This window comes from Marmota flaviventris, chromosome 1, assembly GCF_047511675.1.
Source record: "Marmota flaviventris isolate mMarFla1 chromosome 1, mMarFla1.hap1, whole genome shotgun sequence".
In the NCBI taxonomy this organism is placed as follows: domain Eukaryota; kingdom Metazoa; phylum Chordata; class Mammalia; order Rodentia; family Sciuridae; genus Marmota; species Marmota flaviventris.
Window position 1 is genome coordinate 208296927 of NC_092498.1, and position 7359 is coordinate 208304285.

A 7359-nucleotide genomic window follows, 5' to 3' on the forward strand; every position below is an offset into this window, starting at 1 on the left:
TTTTTCCAATTTTCTTATGCATTCTTATAAAGTATTGGAGTGCCCCCACCCCAAACTCCCTGTTTGCCTTTTAGTTTATTTGTTTCAGGTGTGTATAGAGATATTCGTGGGGGAATGTGTGAAAATTTATGAACTTTGTGTAGTCCAATCTGTCAGTTGGATTATGTTCCCACTTTATTTCTGAAAGAGTCCAGCAGTTGGTATTCTTTACTTCTGAATTCTTGCTTCACAGTTCTTGTGCATCTCTGGTGCTGGTGGGTCGTGTTTCACATTTCTGTTGTTGCTTATTGTGACCCTTAGCTTTTTGTGATTAGGTACATTTCTCAGAGAGGCATTGGCTTCAGCTCTCCCTGGGAAGGCATTCCAGCTTCCTTCCCATTTGATGAAAGCTCGTCCTATCTATATTGTGTGTATTAGGATACGCTTACCTTTATATAAAACCAATTCAGAATTTCAGTATTGTTACCACTGTGCATTGTAGAGGATTTCCTTCATATTTTAATATTTATGAGTTTTTGGCAGTTTATTCTTGAGTTAGTAACCCGGGTTGATATTATTAAATCATTAATATTTCATAATTTTTCTTTTTGATTTTCATTCAATTTAGTTTCCATCAGTGTGAGCTGTATGCTTGTACTGAAAAGTGACATGAGTCCCATTAATATGCACAATGAGTATATACAAATAAAAATGAAAAAATTAACAAATTAAATGGTGAAACGTAGAATGTGTGCTCAGTAGAGGGGAGGAAGTGTGGAGGAGAGTCAGGAGGAGGTTGTTGGTGGGCACCAACACACACTTACATAAGAGCCATAAATCCTGATGTTCACAGGACAGTGACTACAGCTCATCATATTCTGTATTTTTATAGCCATAATTTTATATTTGTAGGAAAAACATAAAATTACTTCAAAACAGTAGACCATCTTTTAATTATATATTCTTATAAAGAATTAGAAGAGAGAAATTAGAAGTTTCCCAACACTGCAAATTGATAAATATTGAAGGAGAAGGAAATGCTGATTATTCTGATTTGAACATTGCACATTGAATACCTATACTGATTTCTCACACTGTACCCTGTCCAGGTATTGTGTATCAACTCGGGCTAAAGTTCAATTGTAGAGAGCATGGCTAGCATACACAAGACCTTGGGCTTGAGATCCAGCCCTGCCAAAGAAAACAAAAACCAAAACAGAATGATAAATTGATGTCTGGGTATTAAATAAACTTTTAAAATAGAAATAAAACCCATAATCTCATGCCTTATAGAAAAAAACACTATACTTATCTACTTCTATCTATGCTGCCATTCTCTGTTCTATAAATTCTCAGGCTATTTTAAAGCTTTTCTTTCTATATTATGCATACATACATGCTCTTATAGTTTTATGCAAACACATGAGTACAATCCTAGGCATATTATAAATGTTCTCTGCATTGGCACAGTATTCTTTTCTAGTTTATTCCCCCTAACCTTCTCACTCCATAATTCCTGTGGACTTCCTGCAGACAACTAACTCCATACAGTTTAAGTATTTCATAGGATACACAGTATTTCATAATGGTATTGTGCTACTCGTACTTTCTATGACTTTCATATTTGTTCTCAGTAATTCACTATTATATCAATGTTGCCTAAATATGTTGCTATTGTTAAATTCAAACAAGTGCTTCTCAGCCAGTGTTGAGTTCATCTATGTTCTATGACCATCACCCTGGCATATCTGAGTCCCAGTGCCCTGCCTTGAGGTTGGCACACATGCACACACATCACACTGTCATTCCTGTGGCCTCTGACCTTCACACCACACTGTTAGACTCCTAGTGTATACAATGCAAGCTGGCGAGATCAAATTATCTTTCTCCTCATGTAGAAATGGCAGCCAGAATGTTCATTTTGTAAGCCTCCCCTGGACAAATAAACACAGGGCAAATACTGTTACATTTTGTTAGATTACACCCTGCATTTAAAGAAACACACATATGGAGAAAGATGTCAATAGACAGGAAAGTAGTGGGATGAAATGGACACAGGGTGGGAGGGGTGAGGTAATCAGCTCAGGGTCCCTGAGAGATCAACAGGAGGAAATCACTCTCTTGGTTCCAGTAGCATTCCAGCCCAGGGTCTGTCTCCTCGGTGCCCAGCAAAATAAGAAAGGAGCAGAAATAAACACATCCAAAGTCAAAAATAGAGATGTTTTTATAGTTTCAAAGTGATATACAAATGATCCAAAGATAAAAGGACAAAGGGGAATTAACTAACAATTCACAAAAGGTTCCATAAAAGTACAACAGAATCTTGTCATGGTTTTATATGATACAGGACCTCTTGTTTTTCCTGTGCCTCTTCCATGTGTCCTTGACCAGTTGGTTTTGACCTGGTGGCTGAGGAGTTGTCTTCCTCATTTCTCTCGTGTGCCATCTTTTCTTTGTTGCTTTTTGGGTTTGGATGTTAATTTTTTTTAACAAAGCCCACAGGTGCACTCTAGCTCTGGTTCTGGCCTTCAGCCAACCAGCAGAGCTCTCCCCAGCTGTTCTCCACAAACCCATGCACATGTCATGACAGTCCTGTCCTTTTGCTCCCTTCCCATGGCTGGGGGCATTGTGTTAGAACATATTTATCTCTCTGTTGTCAGTCTATGACCTGATAAAACCAGATACAGGTGAGCAGAGACTTCATCTGCTCTGTTCACCTTTGTATTTTCCCAAAGGTAAAGAAGTCTATCTGCAATTACTAGAGAAAAATATAAGAAAGCGGTCAGTTAGGAAATTCAAAAAATGCAAGGAGAATGCATCCACAGTCCATAGAATTGCTTCCAAGCAACAGGGTTCAACAAATTGAACAGAGGTCTGGGAAATCCAGAGGCAGACAGAGCAGCCAGACGTCCTCATGATGCTACTGTGGCCTCCCCATGGAGGCGAATATTTGTCCTCTGCTTTGTCTCTCCATGATTAAAAGCTTCCAGGATTCTCAAATATGTCTCTGATCTGTCCCTGGTTTTGGGACCAGGGATCCCCTGTCCTTTATGTCCCAGTGAGGAGGCTGGGATTCTGTTCATTAGTGAAAGACCTTAGCTGTGTCCCTCAGGATTCAGGCATGAATTTCTAGAACCTCAAGGACTTTGGGGTGTCAGTCTACATCTGGATCATGGTAGGGCATGGTCATCCCATGCTGGGCATCTTCTTTCCCACAAGCAGGAGATGAACTAGGCAAACCCAGTATGTTGTTCCCCTGGGAGCAAAGAGAGGAGCTGTGGAGTCCTGAGAGAGGAGTCTTCCCAGAGACCTGTTTAGGTGAGTTCAGGCAGACCTGGTGAGCACCAGCTCTAGGAGGCAAAAGGGACCTAAGAGTTGGAAATTGTCAACAGGGGACATTCTCAGTGCCTTGAATGAGAGGGATGTTAGGTTGAGCTCCTTTAGAAAATCAACCTTTCCTTTTTAACTTTAATACTTTCCTCTGATTTGATAGAAATATTTGTCCCTCCTCCTCTTCATATTTACTATTTTTATGCATGTATTTTATCCATACCTCCCCACTGTACATTCTTGCTAATATTTCCCTTCAATGTCAGTCCTAGTCTTCATGGAATCTTTTCTCAGCAAATTGTCTATGATTCTTATCCCTTGTTCTGTGATTACATAACTATGCACATAGTCAAATGACTTCAGTAATTTTTCTTGGCTCTCTGATACATTCTTCCTCTTTGCAATAGTCTTCCTATGCTTGGGATCAGTATTAAAAAAATCCACACTAGCATAGTTATGCTTTTTGGTCATCTCGATCCCAAGTTTCTTTATCAAACTTTTAATTCTTTTACTCCCTAATTCATTTCAGAACCTCCACTTCAACCCTAAGAATCAATTCCTAGCCAAGATATTTCTGTGCGGATTTTTTCCATTGACACAAAACAGATAAGATTCGCAAGGGGTTACTCTTGGATCTCTATAGTAGGACAAGTCTGTGGTTGCCATAGGGTAGAAAAGCTGCCTAAGAGCTGAGAGAGAGATTGGTGGCAAAGGTTGCTTTCCCAGGAGGAATCATTTTTTTCTTAAGTCAGTGAATGTCATAAGTTGGAGAAAACTTTAAATGTAGATTAAGACTTGTGTCTTGGTGCCAGGGTGAAAAGGATAGCACATGGACTTAGCATTGGAGAGACCCTGGGTTCCATCCCCAGCACTGGAAAGAAACACTTGTATCTTCACAGAGTGTTCTTCAGTAATCATTTTCACAGATTGCATGCAGGTATTGGGTGTTCAAAACTTAATTTTGCTTAAACAATTCAAAAATCCTCTGATCTAAGAATTCCCAGGAAAGTAATGAAAAGAGCTCTGGTGGAGAGTGTCCACCCTGTGCTTCTCGAGGGAACTCTGAGTAGATGTATGACTGACTTTCTCCTGAATTCAGCTTACATGGGGAACACGATCTCTGAGTGTGATAAAGCTTTGTCTTCACATTTTCCTTAACCTACAGGAGCAACCACAGCCTGGAGAAGATCTCTATGAATATAATGAGCCAGGGAAACCCTTTAATATTATAGACCACTTTTTCAGTACCACACAATTCCTTCTGGAGAGATCCCCCCCATGAATGTCAAGAGAGCAGGAAGTCCTTCTTCCAGAACACTCACCTAATCACACCTGAAAAAATCCACATCATGGATAAGACTTATGCATGTGACCAGTGTGAAAAGTCCTTCCACTACAGCTCTGACCTTCTCAGGCACGAGAAGACTCATACCGCAGAGAAATTCTTCCAGTGCCAAGAATGTGGACAGGCCTTCAAGTATTCCTCGAATCTGTGGAGACACCTGAGAACTCACACTGGAGAGAAGCCCTTTGAATGCAGTCAGTGTGGGAAAACCTTCACCAGGAACTTCAACCTGATTCTGCACCAGAGAAACCACTCAGGAGAGAAGCCCTATGCATGCAAGGACTGTAGGAAAGCCTTCAACCAGCCCTCATCTCTCCAGAGCCACGTGAGAACTCACACTGGAGAGAAGCCCTTCGCGTGCAGCCAGTGTGGGAAAGCCTTCAGGGAACACTCGTCGTTGAAGACACACCTGCGGACCCACACCAGAGAGAAACCCTATGAGTGCACCCAGTGTGGGAAGCCCTTCAGGACCAGCACACACCTGAATGTGCACAAGAGAATCCACATGGTGGGGAAGCTGTATGAGTGTGCGACCTGTGGTCAGGTCTTGGGTCGTCTGTCCACCCTCAAGAGTCACATGTGGACTTACACTGGAGAGAAGCCCTACCAGTGCCAGGAGTGTGGACGAGCCTTTAGTGAGCCCTCGTCCCTCAGGAAACACGTGAGGACTCACAGTGGCAAGAAGCCCTATGTGTGCCAGGAGCGTGGGCGAGCCTTCGGCCAGTCTTCACACCTCATTATGCATGTGAGGACCCACACCTTGGGGAGACCCTACCAATGCAATCAGTGTGAGAAAGCCTTCAGGCACAGCTCCTCACTTGCCATGCACAAAAGGACCCACGGTGGCAGAGAGAACATCAAGAAAGGTGGCTTGCCTTTGTCATAGTCTCACTCCTACAGTGGCCCTTCATCTGTTAGCTGAGGGTATGTGGAAGTGTAGACATTTGGGTTGTTCTCAGAATACTTGTTAGCATGTGTCTCATGTTTTCACATCCAGCAGATGAAACCAGCCCTGGCCTGTTTATTTCCTGTTACATGAAAAGAATGTATTTCTTACTAACATCAGACATTGTTTATGAAGAAAGAATAGGAGAGAATGGGGTGCTTTTATTTATTTAACTAGAGTACAAATCCCTAACTGACACAAACATCGTGTCCGTTTATATAAACACTTCTTGGGTGGTTGAAATCAATGTATTAAGTTCTACAGTAGCCCACTGGATCAAGCATATTATTTGTGTAAACACACACTTATAAATATTGATTTCTGATCAGTCATTTCCTGAGAGAGGTATGGTATACTCCCCACGATGGTGATGGAGAACTGAATAATTCCATCAGTTTTTAAGTATATGTGTATATTTTGAAGCAATGGAATTAAAGAAAGTTTTCACATTTTGTGCATTTCCAGTGAGCCATTACTTTTATAAACTGACCATTTTCCCTTAAGGGTGGCCATTCAGGCCTCCACCCTGCGACAGCCACTCACCCTTAGAGCTTGCTGTTAATAGACTGCAGCCTCTGCCGGAGGTGCTGCAGCTCTTGGTCTCCTCAGTGATGCCTTGAGGTGGGTCCTGTGTTCACCCCCATCAAACGTGGAAGCTGGGGCTCAGCAAGTTGAGGGGAGTACTCGAGGCCACTGGGTAAGGGACGGGGAGAGATTTTCTCCATGGTGCTCTGACTCAGCTTGGTGTCCATTTGTGTGTCTTCTCACTGTGTTTTTTTATGTTTTATAATACTGTTATTTGAGGGATGATTTACACCAAAGTTCATAAGTCTTAGTGTGAACCTTGATGAGTTTTGTGTGTGTCTACACTGACTACTACCCCATCAAAAAGTAAATACTTCATCTCTGCAGAAGTTTCCCTTGGACACCACCCCAGTCTGTAAGCCCTGTCCCTAGAGGTCACCACTGCTCTGACTTCTACCACCATAAGTTCTCACTTCCTGTTCATGGAAATTGAACCATACAGAGCCCTCTTCAGTTGTTTTTTCCCCTGTATGTATCCTATATTCACGTGGCACCCCTCAATACCATGTCAGTGAGGTTGATCCATGTGCCGTAGTAACAGTGGCTGCTGCTGCCTTTTAGGGGCTTGAGCTCTTCTGTCAACAGCGCTTCTCCTGGGCCTGTGCAGCTGTGAACTGCCTCAGCGTCTCTGCCTCCATATTATGTCCACCCCCTTTGCTGCCCCGACCACTGACGAGACTTTTTCTGCTCCACTCTGCATGTAGGTGTGTTCATCTTTTAAGGAATGTTTTCCTCAAACTAGCAGCACAAATCTGATTTATCTGAAACCTCCCTAATCTCTCTCTTCCCCCTTCAAGGCTGATGATACCAAGATAAGCATAACTAAGACATTTTCAAGATTCACAGGAGCTCCATGATCAATAGGTGGCCAGCCATGGGGCTATTGGAGAGATGTCTAGAAGTCTGGTCACCTGTCATTTCCTATCCTAACTCCCCTTCTTTCCCCCTTTCCTGAAGATTGAAAGGAGCTCAAGTGTCTGCTGAGTTAAGGCAGTCTTTCAGGTTGCTAGTCCACCATCAGCTCAGTTTTGTTGACTTACCAAGTAAATGATTTTCCCTCACCCCAACAACTGCCCTTGATTCATTGGGCCCTTTTCAAGCAGGGGAGTAAACAGACTTGGGCTTGGTGGGAGATGTAAGATTTCCATGTTTGATGTCCTTTTCACTGATTATT

At 42.4% G+C, this 7359-nt stretch overlaps 1 pseudogene; it reads left to right on the forward strand.

Annotated features, from left to right (window-relative positions):
* The first annotated feature begins 4240 nt into the window (after window positions 1–4240).
* LOC114082189 (zinc finger protein 333-like) lies at window positions 4241–5576 on the forward strand (annotated as a pseudogene).
* The last annotated feature ends 1783 nt before the right edge of the window (window positions 5577–7359 follow it).